An 18,789-nucleotide genomic window follows, 5' to 3' on the forward strand; every position below is an offset into this window, starting at 1 on the left:
AAACCATTCAGTAGAAACTGCATAGGCGGACCCCAGTAACATTTCTATGGCAAGAGTATAGGCGGACCCCAGTAACATTTCTGTGGCAAAAGTATAGGCCAGACACCTGTAACATTTCTGTACCAAGAGTATAGGCGGACACCAGTAACATTTCTGTAGTAGAAGTATAGGCAGACCCCAGTAACATTTATGTAGCAAAAGTATAGGCAGACCCCTGTAACACTTCTGTAGCAAAAGTGTAGGCGAACCCCTCAAACCATTCAGTAGAAACAGCATAGGCGGACCCCAGTAACATTTCTATAGCAAAAGTATAGGCGAACCCCTCAAACCATTCACTAGAAACTGCATGGGTGGACCCCAGTAACATTTCTATCGCAAGAGTATAGGTGGACCCCAGTAAAATTTCTGTAACAAAAGTATAGGTAGACCCCAGTAACATTTCTGTAGTAGAAGTATAGGCAGACCCCAGTAACATTTATGTAGCAAAAGTATAGGCAGACCCCTGTAACACTTCTGTAGCAAGAGTATAGGCGGACCCCTGTAACATTTCTGTAGCAAGAGTATAGGGAGACCCCAGTAACATTTCTATAGCAAGAGTATAGGCAGACCCCAGTAATATTTGTGTAGCAAAAGTGTAGGCGAACCCCTCAAACCATTCAGTAGAAACAGCATAGGCGGACCCCAGTAACATTTCTATAGCAAGAGTATAAGCGGACCCCAGTAACATTTCTATAGCAAAAGTATAGGCGAACCCCTCAAACCATTCACTAGAAACTGCATGGGTGGACCCCAGTAACATTTCTATCGCAAGAGTATAGGTGGACCCCAGTAAAATTTCTGTAACAAAAGTATAGGCGAACCCCAGTAACATTTCTGTAGCAAGAGTATAGGCGAACCCCTCAAACCATTCAGTAGAAAAGGTATAGGCAGACCCCCAATATCTGTTACAAGAGTATAGGCGAACCCCTGAAACATTGGTGTACCAAGAGTGTAGGCGAAGGCCAGAAAAATTAGTTAGATAACAGTATAGGCGAAGGCAAGAAAAATTGGTGTACCAAGAGTACAAGTGCACCCCTGAAAAATTGCTCAACCGCGAGGGCAGGTGAAACCCATAAACATTTTTTGAAGATACAGCTCGCTGTTGCTTAACCCCTTAATGACATGGCCTATTTTGGGCTTAAGGACGCAACAATTTTTTGCGGATTTTCTTCTCTGTTTATCAAAAGCCATAACTTTTTTATTTTTCCATCGACGCGGCCGTATTAGGGCTTGTTTTTTGTGTGGCGAACTGTAGTTTTTATCGGCGTCATTTTTGGGTACATTAACTATATTGTAAAACTTTTTTTTTTTTTTTATGATAGCAGGGAGAGAAAACGCATCAATTCTGCCATAGATTTAATTTTTTTTAATTTTTTACAACGTTAATCATGCAGCAAAAATGAGACATTCCATTTTTTCTGCTGGTCGGTACGGTTACGATACCAAAATTCTTACATTTTTTAAAGTTTTTTCCACTTTTCTGCAATAAAAACCCTTTTGGAAATCTTTTTTTTTTTTTTTTCTAAATCGCTGCATTCAAAGTCCTGTAACTTTTTTATTTTTTGATGTACTGAGCTCTTTGAGGGCTTATTTTTTGCGAGACGAGCTGTAGTTTTTACTGGTACCATTTCAGGGTACATACGGCTTTTTTGATCACTTTTATTGCGTTTTTCGTGAGGCAAAATGCTAAAAATTTGCATTTTGCCTCAGTTTTTTAGCGGGTTTTTTTTGCGTTTTTTTCCATGCACAGTCAAAAGCATGTGCATCTTATTTTATGCGTTGTTACGGACGCGACAAGTATGTGGGGAGAACAAGCATAAAAAAAATGTTTTTTTTACTCTTTTTTTACATTTTTTTAATTCATTTTTTTAATCTTTGTTTTTTTTTTTTGCAACATTTGTGTCCCCCTGAGGGACTTTGACCACAGCCCTGATGATCGCTGTCATAAGGCATGGCAGAGCTACTGCTCTGCCATGTCTTATCGTTTATACAGCGATCTCAGACACTGGTAATACAGGACGCCAGTGTCTGGCATCCTGTTACCATGGCGACAGGCCGGGCTCTCACAATAACATTGCGAGAGCCGGCCGGAGACACAGAGGGAGCGCGCTCCCTCTGTGAACTCTTTCCCTGCTGTGATCTACTTAGATCGTGGCAGGGAAGGGGTTAACAGCGGGGGGCGCATATCCGATGCCCCCCCGCTGTTGCAGCGGGACGCCGGCTGTGACTGACAGCTGGCTCCCACTGCGGGATATGACATATGATCCCGAGCTATCTCCAGGACAGAAGTTTACATCCTGTTGCGGGAAGTACCCTGCTGCCAGGACGTAAACTTGCGTCCTACAGTGGGAATGGGTTAATTTGTAACAGAGCCTGGAGGCAGCCCTGTGAAAAAAATTGGTTTCTGTTAAAGTATCAATACTTTTGAAACTTTGAAAAATTGTAAAAAAGTTTTAAACAGAGCCTTTTGGGCCACAGAAAAATTGGCAGTTCAGTGTGATGACATGCTGTTTTAGGAGAAGGAGTAATAATAATATCCGAGAGTGATTGACAAAGCTAATTCCTCCTTTTTTCGTGGTGATAGAGGATTCATTTTTCTCCTGTTGCAGCGAAAAGAATCATTAGGTTGCGCTTCTTTCCGCCGGTGGAGAAGAGAAGTCTGGGGAAATCCAGCCTTTGTTCATCTTTATAAGTGTAAGCATGATTCCCCCTGCTGCACTAAACACTCTCTCAGACAAGACGCTAGCGGCAGGGCAGGCCAGCACCTTCAGGGTGTACAGCGCAAGTTCGTGCCACATGTCCAGCTTTGACACCCAATAGTTGTATGGAGCAGAGGCATCACGGAGGACAGTGGTGCGATCGGCTACGTACTCCCTCACCATCTTTTTACAGTGCTCGCTCTGACTCAGCCTTGACTGGGGAGTGGTGACACAGTCTTGCTGGGGAGCCATAAAGCTGGCAAAGGCCTTGGAGAGTGTTCCCCTGCCTGCCCTGGACATGCTGCTGGATCCCTGCACATCCCCTGCTACTTGGCCCTCGAAACTGCTTCTTCTGCCACTAGCACTGTTAGATGGGAACTTTAGCATCACTTTTTCCACCAGGGCCCTGTGGTATTGCATCACTCTCGTACCCATTTCCTTTTCAGGAATGAGAATGGAAAGGTTCTCCTAATACCGTGGGTCGAGAAGGGTGTACACCCAGTAATCCGTGTTGGCCAGAATGCGTCTAATGCGTGGGTCACGGGAAAGGCAGTCTAACATGTAGCCAGCCATGTGTGCCAGGGTAACAGTATGCAACACATCGCTGTCCTCACTAGCAATATGACTTTCATGATCCTCCTCCTCCTTCTCCTCTACAGACCATACACGCTGAACAGATGAGAGGCAAGCAGCATGGGTACCCTCTGCAGTGTGCCCAGCTGTCTCTTCCCCCTCCTGCTCCTCCCCCTCCTCCTCCTCCTCCAAAACGCGCTGAGATATAGACATCAGGGTGGTCTGGCTATCAAGCGACATATTGTCATCCCCCATCTCCTGTTCCAACCGCAAAGCGTTGGCCTTTATGCTTTGCAGCACACTTCTCAGCAGGCAAAGCAGCGGGATGGTAACGCTAATGATTGCCGCATCGCTGCTCACCATCTAGGTAGACTCTGAGGTAGTTTCCAAGGATCTGGAAGATATCTGCCATCCATGCCCACTCCTCAGTAAAGAATTGCGGAGGCTGACTACCACTCTGCCGCTCATGTTGCAGCTGGTATTCCACTATTGCTCTACACTGCTCATACAGCCTGGCCAACATGTGCAGCGTAGAATTCCAGCATGTGGGCACGTCGCACAGCAGTCGGTGCTCTGGCAGCTGAAACTGATGTTGCAGGGTCCTCAGGGTAGCAGCATTCGTAGTGGACTTACGGGAATGTGCGCAGTTGCGGAACACCTTGCCGAGCAGGTCAGACAAGTGGGGTTAGTTTTTCAGAAACCGCTGAACCACCAGATTGAAGACGTGGGCCAGGCATGGCACGTGTGTGAGTCTGCCGAGCTGTAGAGCCGCCACCAGGTTACGGCCATTGTCACACACGACCATGACCGGTTGGAGGCTCAGCGGTGAAAGCCAGAGGTCGGTCTGCTCTGTCAGAGCCTGCAGCAGCTCGGGGGCCGTGTGCCTCTTGTCACGTAAGCTGATTAGTTTCAACACGAATGCTGGCGATGTGCTCACACTTCTTAATTGAGAGGTAGAGGTGGCAGAGGAGAAGGGGGGAGGGTTTGGAGGATCTGGCATAAAATGCCACAGATACCAGCACCGAGGTAGGACCCGCTATTCTGGGTGTGGGTAGGACGTGAGCGGTCCCAAGCTCTTACTCGGTCCCAGTCTCCACCAAGTTCACCCAATGTGCCGTCAGGGAGATATAATGGCCCTGCCCGCCAGTACTTGTCCACGTGTCCGTGGTTAAGTGGACCTTCCCAGTAACCGCGTTGGTGAGGGCACGATTTATGTTGCGGGAGATGTGCTGGTGTAAGACTGGGATAGCACACCGGGAAAAATAGTGGCGACTGGGGACCAAGTAGCGTGGGACCTCTGCCGCCATCATGTTTTTGAAAGCCTCCATTTCCACAAGCCTGTACGGCAGCATCTCCAGGCTGATTAATTTGGCAATGTGCACGTTTAAAGCTTGTGCATGCGGGTGGGTGGCAGAGTAGTGGCACATTGCTGGATGGAGTGGAGGACGGTGTAGGTGAGGGTGTAGGTGATGGCCGGGAGGCGCTCGTGCCTGTGTACTGGGAGGGGGATTGGATCTGAGTGGCAGGTTGGGGCACAGGGGAAGAGGCAGTGGTGTGACCCGGAGGTGATGAAGGCCTTCGTCCCACCTTGTGGGGTGCTTGGCCATCATATGCCTGTGCATGCTGGTGGTGGTGAGGCTGGTAGTAGTGGCTCCCCGGCTGATCTTGGTGCAACACAGGTTACACACCACTGTTTGTCGGTCGTCTGCGCTCTCACTAAAAAACATCCACACCTTTGAACACCTAGCCCTCTGCTCAGAGGCTTGGCGCGAGGGGGTGCTTTGGGAAACTGTTGGGGGATTCTTCACTCTGGCCCTGCCTCTACCCCTGGCTTCTCCACTGCCTCTTCAAACCTGTCCTGCTGCTGCACTTGCCTCCCCCTCTGAAGCCCTGTCCTCAGAAGGCTTAGCAAACCAGGTGGGGTCAGTCACCTCATCATCCAGCTGCTCTTCCTCCAAATCCTCTGTGCACTCCTCCCTCGCACTTACTGCCCTTACTACTACCTCAGTGACAGACAACTGTGTCTCATCATCCTCATCCACAAAAAGCTCTTGAGACAGTTGCCGGAAGTCCCCAGCCTCCTCACCCGGACTCCGGGAACTTTCCAAAGGTTGGCCATCGGTCACGACAAACTCCTCAGGTGAGAGCGGAACCATTTTTTTCCACTCATAGCAGGGGCCCGAAAACAGTTCCTGGGAGTCTGCCTGCTCAGAATATGTCATTTTCATGGAGTGAGGAGACTGGAAGGAAGGAGGAGCAGCCAGAGGATTCAGAGTTGCAGCCCCTAGGCCGGGAGTAGTGGACTGCGTAGAAGACTGGGTGGTCAATACATTGCTGGCCACATTTTCTTCCATCCACGACAGGACCTGCTCTCATTGCTCTGTTTGTAATAAAGGTCTACCACGTGGACCCGTATATTGTGATATGAAGCTGGGGAGCCAAGAAACCTGCCTCTCTCCTAATTCCGCAGCTAATTCGGCTGTGATTCACCACGCCCCCAGGAACTTGGCCTGCGCCCACACCTTGACTTGGACGTCCGTGTCCTCGACCCTTACCCCTACTCCTCATCATGGCGGATTAAGAATAGAGCAGGGCACAAATAAATTACCCCACTGTACAGCACTGACAACTGTGGCTTAATTCACTGCACACAGAGACTTGTAGATAGCGGAGGCTCTATGCTGTGACTTGAAAAAATTAACCCGCTGTCTTGCGCAAAGACTTGTAGATAATAGAGGCTGTATGGAGTGGGAGAAGACTCTAAACCCAGTGGATAGTGCTGGTAACTATGGCTATCTTAACCCCACCAACGGAAATGGTATTGTGAGACGCTCTGCACAGCGGCAGAGCTGAAATACTTTGCAGTGGCCCAGGAAATATTACTGTACTGTTTAGCGGTGAGACCTCTGTCTAATACACAGCACACACAGAACGGTATAACTGAAGTAGTGTGCAGTAGGCTAGGAGATGTTAGAGTGCAGTTTCATGGTGAGAGCTGGTTATACGGCACTGCAGACTGAGAACGCTATTACTGAAAGGCTGGGAACAGGCCTAGATGCGTAATACAAAAACTGATGCACTACTGCTCCCAGCCAGCCACAACTATAATGCACACGGTGAGATGTAGCCTTAGGAAGGACCATTAGTTTTTTTGTACAGAGGATCACGAGGACTGTATAACTTTCCCTATATAGGCATTTCAGTCCCTAAACTCTGCATAATACACTGCAGACTGAGAACGCTATAGCTGAAATGGCCTCCACAGCCCGAGATGTGAAGAAAAAAAAAATGGTGCACTGCTGCTCCCAGCCAGCAAGAACAGTAATGCACACGATGAAGAGTAGCCTAAAAAGGACCGTTGGGGTTCTTGAAGACAGGATCCTACTCTAACACTATCCCTGTATAAGCAGCAGCACTTTCCCTAACCTCTGCCAGCATGCGCTCTGAGGCGAGCCGCGGGTGGGACCAGTTTAAGTACTCAGCGGTCACCTGATCGGCCCAGCCACTCACTACTGTTGGTGGGGGGGGGGAGGGCTGGCACATCACAGCAGGAAGGGGTAATGCCTTCCCCGCATGTCTATTGGCTAGAAAATGGCGCTAAACATGCGGGGAAGGAAATGCAATTGACTTGAGTACCGCGTGGTGCTCGTCTCGAGTAACGAGCATCTCGAGTACCCTAATATTCGAACGAGCATCAAGCTCGGAAGAGCATGCTCGCTTATCTCTAGTACTAATAGCTCCTAATATATGTGTTCAGCAATTAGTGATTACAAAAAAGGAAACATTCTTCAAGTAACAAATAGATGCTATATCAACAATAAGTATCAAAAATAAAAGTGGTCGTTTACCGCACTCAGTCCACGTTAACAAAGTGAATGTCCTGTCCAAAAGCTTATCCACAAGGTGCAGAAATGTATACCTAAAGTAAAGGTCCTATAAATAACAGTCTGAGCTCCAAAACATTTACTTTCATTATATGTGTAAGCTAATAGGTTCACTTGAGTCTAACTAAATAACATGTGCTGACTTACAGACCTGCATAGTATCTAATAACCCATTTGTTTGTGTGCACACATGCGTTTTTTCCCAAAGTTTGACTGCAAGAGACTCTGACTTGTTTTCCCTGTAGTCCCTGGCAGACAGTAACCCTCTGATCCTGTAGCATAGCGTCCTGTTGCTTAGCACTCTCAGGCTGGACACCCACTGGGGTTTCATTCTCTCTTGCGCTGCGAGAGCAAGTGAAAACACTCGCCTCGCAGAGCAAGAAACACGGAGGGATAAGGTTGGGATATCGCCAGTCTCCTCAATGGGGCCAGCGGCAGCAGTGCTAACCCCATTGAAAATATAGGAAGACTACCGTGGACCTCTGCCACAGCTGTCACAGCTGTTACAGCTGTGGCAGAAGTTTCCCTCCTCCCCGCGGGGACCGCAGGGATGAAGTAATCCTCTGCCACAGCTGTCACAGCTGTGGCAGAAGTGCAACATCCTATCCCATTGCTTTCAATGGGATCGGCGCTGCTGCCGGTCCCATTGAAAGCAGTGGTTTGTGGCAAACCCTGCAGTATGATTTTCGGGGAAGGGCTTGAAATATATCATTCATGAATAGCTAAGCACTAGCTGAAATTGGCTGAGCGCTCAGCCAATAGCTAAACACCAGCCGGAGGACGCGTCTGAGCGGCGGAGAGGTGAGTAAATTTTTACCACTTAATGATGATTTTCAGGGAAGGGCTTATATTTCCAGCCCTTCCCCGAAAATCATACTGCAGGGTTTGCCACAAACCACTGCTTTCAATGGGACCGGCAGCAGCACCGATCCCATTGAAAGCAATGGGATAGCATGCTGCACCTCTGCCACAGCTGTCATTCTCCCTATCTTTGCAATTGGGCTAGTGCTGCTGCCGCTGGCCCCATTGCAAAGACTGGCGATATCCCGGCGTCATCCCAGCCTTTTTCTCGTGCTGCGAGTGTTTTCACTTACTCTTGCAGCGCAATAAAGAAAAAAACACCAGTGGGTGTCAGCCCTCAGAGTTACTCCTCAAGCCAAAAACAGCTGAGGAAGCAGCATTTAGCACTTTCTGTCTTTGCTTCCCCTCTTGACTTCCTGTCGGCCCCCTGCACAGTCTCAAAAGTCCTCTTCACCAGTACGGTGCTGCTGAAAATTCCTTGCTGCTTCATTTGGTACACAAACTCTCTTTGCTCTCTGGGCCACATTCAGTGGTCTCAGCACAACTCGCACGCTCTGTACTGCACTCCATATGCTTAGCTATACTTTCTAATTTCAGAATTGGTGCCCTTGCTTACTGGCCCTGATCTGCAGAATCGGGTCTGTGAAGATTAGCTATAATTCAAGTGTTGAGTGGTTATATAGACAAATGAGAGAACGTATTCTGGGTTTTAACCCTTTCCTAGTTGTTTTAGTGCCAGCTAATAAAAGTTATATTTTATTAATAGTAAAAACGTATTGGGGATAACGTAGTTGGCTTTCCCTTGTTCTTTGAGCAATTTTTTTCTTGCATAATATTAATACAGCACCAGAACCAGGTCATCCCATAAATACATCCCCAGATCCAAGCTCATAACATAAATACAGCACCAGAACCAGGTCGTCCCGTAAATACATCACCAGAACTAGAGATGAGCGAACCTACTCGTTTCTGTCAGGACAGTGTCCGGGATATGGGGGTCCCTGAGATATCCCGCAACCCCTGTCCCTGCCTACTTGCCCCCCTGGGCTAACCCCCAGGGCGACAACTGGGCGGCGGTCCCTACCCTCACTAGGGAAGCGGGACACGGGAAGACAGACAGTGAAGACAAACAAACGGTAGAATGGTCAGGCAATCCGGGTCGGCAACAGGAGGGTACACAGTACAGAGGGGAAGGCAAAACGTAGTCAAGTCCAGAAGCAGAAGTCAGAAAAGCCGGGGGTCACAAACAGGAGTCAAAACAATACGCTGGTGTAGCTGGAAGACCAAACTAACACTGGCAAGGGCTGAAAGGAAAACACACATATTTAAATGCTGTCAGCGCTCCCGCCCCAGAAGCTGATTGGGACGGGGAGCCTGACAGCAGCAGGGCTAATCAGGGAGGTGCTGGGGGCACGCCCCCAGTCTTGCTGCACAGACAGTTACTAGGGAAGCCAGCCTGGTAGTCAAGTGACTAGAGAAGCACCTGCTGCCTCCCTAGCAACCCGGCGGAGACCAGTCTTACAGCGGCCCGGGGAGATCACAAGAACCGGGGCTCCCCTATGCCGCACTCCTGTAACCCGGGTGGCAGGACCGGTGGTGTGGGCACGGCGGCCCCGAGAGTTGCAGGTTCTGACAGTTTCGAGTAATTACTCGATCGAGCACCGCGATTTTCGAGTACTTCAGTACTCGGGTGAAAAGATTCGGGGGCGCCGGGGGGCGGCGGGAGGCGTGGCGGAGCGGGGGGTAGCAGTGGGGAACAGGGGGGAGCCCTCTCTCTTTCCCTCTCCCCCCCCCCACTCCCCGCTGCAACCCCCCACTTACCCACGGTGCCCCCCGAATCTTTTCGCCCGAGTACTGAAGTACTCGAAAATCGCGGCGTTAGGGTGAAAAAGGGGCGTGGCCGAGTAGGTTCGCTCATCTCTAACCAGAACCAAGCTCATAACATAAATACAGTAGCAGAACTAAACGCTTGTGCTGTGGGGTCTCTTATGGGCTGACAGCGGTGCATTGGAGTATCAGAGAGGATGAGATAGAGCTAGGAGACCAGGAGGAGGTTAATTCATGTAGCTTCATATGACACTCTCACATAGAGGAAGAAGACTACAACTGCCTGATACTCCCTCACTATAATCTTCTGGCACATAGCTAAGGCCAGCCAAGCCCAACACTCCTGAGCTTCATATTTCTGTGTTTTCACTATAAGGTTTCAGTCAGTTGGGCGTTTGTTCACTGCGCATGTTACTTGCATTTGCGATCTGCATCTGTTAGAACCAATGCTTTTCAATGGCAGTAGTAATATGCCAGTCATATGCCACCTTTGCACAAAAATGCATAGTGGTAAATATAGGGCAGCGGATTTAAAAATGCAAGTAACTGCGGCATCCGTCTTTTTTGGATGTGAAACCCCTGGATGCGGTCACATCCAGGGGTTTCACCTGGTGCTCAATGGGGCCCATTAAGAACATACAGTTAAGATCGCGATCCTCTGGCACAGTTGTGACAGCTGTGGCACAGGAGCGTGAAGTTCTCCCATTGCTTTCAATGGGTCTGGTGCTTCTGAAGCAATGGGCTGCCGGCAAGCCCTGCAGTGATTTTCGGGTAGGGCGTTCAATATAAGCCCTTCCCTGAAAATCATCCCTAGAATGTGTAAAAAATAAAAAAAATATATATTCTCACCTCTCGGCAGCTGCCGGGGCTCAGCCACATCCAGCCGCATCTTCTCTCTGAACTGCTGAATGGGCTGCCTCTGATTGGATAAGCCCTGTGACCAATCAGAGGCAGCACTCAGCTAATGCATGACAGCTGAGTACTGCTTGTGATTGGTCCCTGTGCTCAGCCAATCAGAGGCAGCATTCAGCCAATCATTGAATTCAGCCATTGAATTTTGTAAGACATGGCTGGATGCACCTGAACCCCGGCAGCTGCGGAGAGGTCCGTATATACTTTTTTTCAATTTTTTTTACACATTTTAGGGATGATTTTCAGGGAAGGGGTTATATTTAAATCACTGCAGGGGCTGCCAGCATCTCACTGCTTTCAATGGAGCCGGCTGTAGTGCCGGCTTCATTGAACTCAATGGGATGGCATTGTGGTCCTCTGCCACAGCTGTGGCAGTGGATTTCTTCATCTCCGCGGGAAGTTCCCTTGTCAGTGAACACTGTGACAATGAGGAGATGAAGAAATCCTCTGCCACAGCTGTCACAGCTGTGGCAGAGGAGCACGATGTTCTCTGTATGTCAATGAGGCCGCCACTACTGCCACTGGCCCCATTGACCAAAGGTGAAACCCCTGGTAGTGACAGCATCCTGGGGTTTCACATCCAAGGAAACCCCTGCTGCAGCTGTCACAGCCACAGCGGCCAAGTGCATTTTTTTCAGTGTGACGCCCGCATGTGTTTTGCGCACAAAAATTCGCACATAAAAACAACCATCTGACTGAGCCCTAAGTATATCTGATATTCCAGCAGTTTTCTCCTGATCTATTATTGAGGCTTTTTGTGTCATTTGCATCAGTGTCATTAAAGGACAATTAAGTGTAAGATACAAGTGTTATAGCAAGAGATGGAGCTAACATACACTGAATGTCACGAGATACCACATACTGTAAGGGTGAACCTCTATTTATATAGAACATGCATATTAAACAGCACTTTACATCAATTGATATTGGGCTCTGTCTTCATTGGACCCACAATCTTTATTCATCTATCTGTAAATTTTTGGAGTGTGCAAGGAAACACACAAACACAGGGAGAAGATACAAACTCAATACAGATGTTATCCTTGGTGGGATTTGAACCCAGGACTCCACCACTAAGCCACTATGCAGTAAATGAGGTGCAGTAGTCATCTGAGGCCAGGGACTATTCTGGAATGGAGATAATACATTAGGCATCTCATCTCCCACATCCCCATCTGTGTCTCCTGCTCTGTGATGTAAAATGTTATGTTCCCGGCTGCTTCTCTTACCTTGGAAGCAACAGTAGATCAGGAGGAAAAGTCTCATTGTAGATGGTGGAGGACGATCTGGACAGCGTAGAGGATGATCAGAAGTCTGCAGGACGCTTGTCCTGTGTATCACTATATATATATGTTTACTTATATGAAGAAAGAGGAAGAGACTAAAAGAGGAAGTCAGATGTAAAGTATAAGGAGGTTTCTTTAGACTTAAAGATAACAAAGGGAAAAAATGTCCATGGGAGGAAATGTTAGAAAGAAATTGGCAAAGTTTCCAATGTGTTAAAGCTTTTTGGAATATTTTGGTCTCATAGATTCTCAAAGTGACAATAGTTTTCCTCCATTAGGTCTGCTTATCAGGATATTACATATATCTACATAAATTTGTACATGTACACATATTGTATTCTACATGTAATGAATGCCAATCTAAGCTGAAGGTATGTAGAGAAATCCCAAGGAGCCTAAACATGGACAACACAATAAAAGTTTCTTCATTGAGATATGTGGCAGAAACCATGTTTCTGTGATTTCTAACAATGACTTACTGGATATTCAAGCTGGAAGCTCCAACAGTAGTCCGCCATATGTGTATCCTATCATCTATGGTATTGTTCCTCAATGATCCTTATTTCCTGATGAAATTGCTTACCCTGCCCATTGCTTACATTAGCAAGACAATCTAGAAATCGATCCAAATAAACAAGTAAGTGATGGAATTTGATTTACAACTTTGCTCATGTGACAACCAAGTGTACAAAAAGACATGAGCATAAACCCACTTACTCCGGTTAACCCCACTGATGCCCTTTTATATTTACCAAACAAAAGTAACAATCACTGTGGTTTTTCTGTTCTTGCCATACCATTAGTATACTAAATTTCTTGCACTTCCTTTCCCCATTTGTCCACTGTCGCAGGGGCTCTGATGAGCTAATCACAGTCATTCAATGAATGACATCATTGGATGTTGTGATTTGCTCATCGAGTGACGGCAGTGAGTGGCTGTGGCCGCGGTCCTGAGCCAATCACAGCAATCTTTTGCTGGAGGCAGGGTATTCAACCCACGTTACCAGGAAGAGAGTGCTCCCTCCGCACCGAGGATGACGCTAAAAACTGCCAGAGCACCTGGAGAGCAGTGAGGGGGACTGAGACGGCGCCTGCACGGTGAGTATTTTATTTTTCATGTAGTGTAGCTAGGGCTTATTTTCAGGGGAGGGCTTATATCTTGAGCCCTTTCCCTCCTCCCCAAAACAGGGTAGGACTTATCTGGGTAGGTCTTATTTTTGGGAAAACATGGTACATGCCAAATACACTGATAAATGGTATCACTGATTTGTTACACTCTGATCTGAAGTTTGTATGTACAGCTGTATTTGATGTGATTAATTCAAACATGCCCAGAGTCTAAATGATGCTATTGCCACCCAGAAATGTGTCTTCAGACATTCTTGGGCATTCTCAGGGTTCATATTTCCAAAATTTCGTGTTATAATTTTTTTTAAAAATATGTAAATGATGATGGGGTATGGCCTAGAGCACTATGTGAGCAGTGGAGATACAAGGAGAGCTTCCACCTGTTATTTTATCTTCCTCACTTGCTTTTCTTTCTGAGGCAATGTTTTTGATTCTGTTGTGCTGGCTGCCTTGCTAGTCTTTGGACCTTTCGTTCTGCTGCCCCACAATTCCTGCTTTGGAGGAGTCGAGGAGTGTAGAAGTGGAGGAGCAGTTATTACAGAGGCTGGTCTGTTGTGAGGCCTTTCTGTTATTTAATCAAGTTACAGAAAGAGGAAAGAAGCTATAGTATGTATGTGCTTAATGATGGCGCTCAGGCGCAGACATCTGCAAATGCTACTGTGGATACTGTGATGCTGCCTGTGCAACATTGTACACAATATCGAATATTGATCATGCGGGATGCATGGACTGTTTTGATCATTCTGATCACTTTACTGAGAAATGAGAAATGTAGTGAACAGGTTGGTGGAAATTGCTCATTTAACTCTACCTGCAACCGCAGTAAAAAATGCTCATGAAACATATATAGTTGTATTTGCCTCCTCTGATGGAACTTGTTATATATCACCTCACTCTGTAATTAAGAAGGGCAAGCATGGCCCTGTTTTATATACTTCATCTGCTTTTTATGCCTCTGTGAATACTATTATGCAGGCCATTTTAGCACAAGCTATTGATGTGGACATGCAAAATGATATACAAAACAAATTTATTCCATGTGATGTTCTATTAGCTGTAACTAAAATACCGTTTTGGCTTCCCCCTCTGCTCCGGTTTGTAGCCTGAAAAAAAATGCTGGATTTACAACTCCAACTCCAAAAAAGTTGAAATAAAAAGTAGAGAATAGAGATGAGCGAGCACCAAAATGCTCGGGTGCCCGTTACTCGAGACGAAATTTTCGCGATGCTCGAGGGTTCGTTTCGAGTAACGAACCCCATTGAAGTCAATGGGCGACCCGAGCATTTTTGTATTTCGCCGTTGCTCGCTAAGGTTTTCATGTGTGAAAATCTGGGCAATTCAAGAAAGTGATGGGAACGACACAGCAACGGATAGGGCAGGCGAGGGGCTACATGTTGGGCTGCATCTCAAGTTCACAGGTCCCACTATTAAGCCACAATAGCGGCAAAAGTGGGCCCCCCCCCTCCCAACAACTTTTACTTCTGAAAAGCCCTCATTAGCAATGCATACCTTAGCTAAGCACCACACTACCTCCAACAAAGCACAATCACTGCCTGCATGACACTCCACTGCCACTTCTCCTGGGTTACATGCTGCCCAACCCCCCCCCCCGCACGACAGTGTCCACAGCGCACACCAAAGTGTCCCTGCCCAGCCTTCAGCTGCCCTCATGCCACGCCACCCTCATGTCTATTTATAAGTGCGTCTGCCACAGGAAAAGCAGGCACACACTGCAGAGGGTTGGCATGGCTAGGCAGCGACCCCCCCATAAAAGGGGCGGGCCGATAGTCCACAATGCTGTACAGAAGCAATGAGAAATCCAATCCTGTGCCACCTCCATCTCGAGCTGCACACGTGGGCATAGCAATGGGGAACCTATGTGCCACACACTATTCATTCTGTCAAGGTGTCTGCATGCCCCAGTCAGACCGCGGTTTTTTATAAATAGTCACAGGCAGGTACAACTCCGCAATGGGAATTCCGTGTGCACCCACAGCATGGGTGGCTCCCTGGAACCCACCCGCTGTACATAAATGTATCCCATTGCAGTGCCCTGGACAGCAGAGCTAACGTCAGATGAAATGCAGGTGGGCTTCGGCCCACATTGCATGCCCCAGTCAGACTGGGGTTCTTTAGAAGTGGACACATGCAGTTAAAACTCTGTGTGGACCCACAGCATGGGTGGGTGCCAGGAAGCCACCGGCGGTACATAAAAATATCCCATTGCATTGCCCAACACAGCTGAGGTAGTAATGTCGTGCTTAATACAGGTGGGCTTCGGCCCACACTGCATGCCCCAGTCTGACTGGGGTTCTTTACAAGTGGACAGATGTAGGTTAAACTCCGTGTGCACCTACAGCATGGGTGGGTGCCAGGAAGCCACCGGCGGTACATAAAAATATCCCATTGCATTGCCCAACACAGCTGAGGTAGTAATGTCGTGCTTAATACAGGTGGGCTTCGGCCCACACTGCATGCCCCAGTCTGACTGGGGTTCTTTACAAGTGGACAGATGTAGGTTAAACTCCGTGTGCACCTACAGCATGGGTGGCTCCCTGGAACCCACCGGTGGTACATAAAAATATCCCATTGCATTGCCCAACACAGCTGAGGTAGTAATGTCGTGCTTAATACAGGTGGGCTTCGGCCCACACTGCATGCCCCAGTCAGACTGGTAATATGTACCTTAACAGTAACCTCGTTGGTGGTAATGTGGTGGTGACTGCGGACCTGGTAGTGCGGTTTTATGTAGTTGGTTTTCGGAATGTGGCCAGGATTAAGTGGGCCGTGGCGGGGGGATGGTGGTGGTGCTCTCTTGTTGTGTCGTTAAAGGTGAAATTCTTGGACTGCCACCAGACGGACCAATGCAAAGGTATTTGCCAAGAATCTTTTCATTGTTGGAGGAGGAGGGGGATTTTTTGGAGGCACTATGTGTCCTCTACACGTGTCCGTGGTTATATGCACCTTAACAGTAACAGCGTTGGTGGGAAATGGCCTCGCCGCCATCATGTCTTTGTGAAGCCTCTGTTTCCACACCCCAGTGACATACCATTAGCAGCGGTATAGGCAGAGCCCACATTTATTAACATTTCAGAGGTAGCATTAGGGACAGGCCCCACTAACATATCACTAGCAGCAGTATAGGGGGAGCGCAGTCTTAGTTCCATTTCAGTAATAGTAGCACTCAAGACAGGCCCCAGTAACATTCCCATTGTAGCAGTTTAGGGAGATAACAGTCTCTTTCACATTTCAGTAGCTGCAGTATAGACAAGGCCCCAGTTACATTTATGTAGCTAAAGTGTAGGCCAACCCCACACACCTTTCTGTACCATGAGTGCAGGCGAAGAACATAGAAATTACTATGATTACACTGTAGGTGAGGGCCCAACAAAATTGGTGTACCAACAGTACTAATGTACCTCAAAAAAAATTGGCCATGCCCAACCAAGATGGTAGGTAAAACCCATTAATCGCTTTGGTTAATGTGACTTAAGTGGTAACTAGGCCTGGAGGCAGCCCAGTTGAACGAAAAATTGGTTCAAGTTAAAGTTTCAACGCTTTTAAGAGCATTGAAACGTATAAAAATTGTTTAGAAAAATTATATGAGTGAGCCTTGTGGCCCTAAGAAAAATTGCCCGATCGGCGTGATTACGTGAGGTTTCAGGAGGAGGAGCAGGAGGAGGAGGAGGAATATTATACACAGATTGATGAAGCAGAAATGTCCCCGTTTTGGATGGTGAGAGAGAACGATGCTTCCATCCGCGGGTGCAGCCTACGTATTGCTTAGGTATCGCTGCTGTCCGCTGGTGGAGAAGAGAAGTCTGGGGAAATCCAGGCTTTGTTCATCTTGATGAGTGTAAGCCTGTCGGCACTGTCGGTTGACAGGTGGGTACGCTTATCCATGATGATTCCCCCAGCCACACTAAACACACTCTCTGACAAGATGCTAGCTGCAGGACAAGCAAGCACCTCCAGGGCATACAGCGCGAGTTCAGGCCACGTGTCCAGCTTCAACACCCAGTAGTTGTAGTGGGCAGAGGCGTCACCGAGGACGGTCGTGCGATCGGCTACGTACTCCCTCACCATCCTTTTACAGTGCTCCCGCCAACTCAGCCTTGACTGGGGACCGGTGACACAGTCTTGCTGGGGAGCCATAAAGCAGGCAAAGGCCTTGGAGAGTGTTCCCCTGCCTGCGCTGTACATGCTGCCTGATCTCTGTGCCTCCCCTGCTACCTGGCCCTCGGAACTGCGCCTTCTGCCACTAGCGCTGTCGGATGGGAAGTTTACCATCAGTTTGTCCACCAGCGCCCTGTGGTATAGCATCATTCTCGAACCCCTTTCCCCTTCGGGAATGAGAGTGCAAAGGCTCTCCTTATACCGTGGATCGAGCAGTGTGTACACCCAGTAATCCGTAGTGGCCAGAATGCGTGTAACGCGAGGGTCACGAGAAAGGCATCCTAACATGAAGTCAGCCATGTGTGCCAGGGTACCTGTACGCAACACATGGCTGTCCTCACTCGGAAGATCACTTTCAGGATCCTCCTCCTCCTCCTCCTCCTCTGGCCATACACGCTGAAAGGATGACAGGCAAGCAGCATCTGTCCCCTCAGCAGTGGGCCAAGCTGTCTCTTCCCCCTCCTCCTCATGCTCCTCCCCCTCCTCATCAACGCGCTGAGATACAGACATGAGGTTGCTTTGACTACCCAGCGACATACTGTCTTCCCCCGCCTCCGTTTCTGATTCCAAAGCGTCTGCCTTTATGCTTTGCAGGGAACTTCTCAAGAGGCATAGCAGAGGAATGGTGACGCTAATGATTGCAGCATCCCCGCTTACCATCTGGGTAGGCTCCTCAAATTTTCCAAGGACCTGGCAGATGGCTACCAACCAGGCCCACTCTTCTGTAAATAATTGAGGAGGCTGACTCCCACTGCGCCGCGCAAGTTGGAGTTGGTATTCCACTATAGCTCTACGCTGCTCATAGAGTCTGGCCAACATGTGGAGCGTAGAGTTCCACTGTGTGGGCACGTCGCACAGCAGTCGGTGCACTGGCAGATTAAACCGATTTTGCAGGGTCCGCAGGGTGGCAGCGTGCGTGTGGGATTTGCGGACATGTGCGCAGAGCTGGCGCACCTTTCCGAGCAGGTATGACAAGTGGGGGTAGCTTTTCAGAAAGCGCTGAACCACCAAATTAAAGACATGGGCCAGGCATGGCACGTGCGTGAGGCTGCCGAGCTGCAGAGCCGCCACCAGGTTACGGCCGTTGTCACACACGACCATGCCCGGTTGGAGGCTCAGCGGCGCAAGCCAGCGGTCGGTCTGCTCTTTCAGACCCTGCAGCAGTTCGTGGGCCGTGTGCCTCTTCTCTCCTAAGCTGAGTAGTTTCAGAACGGCCTGCTGACGCTTGCCCACTGCTGTGCTGCCACGCCGCGTGACACCGACTGCTGGCGACGTGCTGCTGCTGCTGACACATCTTGATTGCGAGACAGAGGTTGCGTTGGAGGAGGAGGAGCGTGGTTTAGTGGAGGAAGCATACACCGCCGCAGATACCACCACCGAGCTGGGGCCCGCAATTCTGGGGGTGGGTAGGACGTGAGCGGTCCCAGGCTCTGACTCTGTCCCAGCCTCCACTAAATCCACCCA

The sequence above is a fragment of the Eleutherodactylus coqui genome, chromosome 2 (assembly GCF_035609145.1).
Source record: "Eleutherodactylus coqui strain aEleCoq1 chromosome 2, aEleCoq1.hap1, whole genome shotgun sequence".
NCBI classification, from domain to species: Eukaryota; Metazoa; Chordata; class Amphibia; order Anura; family Eleutherodactylidae; genus Eleutherodactylus; species Eleutherodactylus coqui.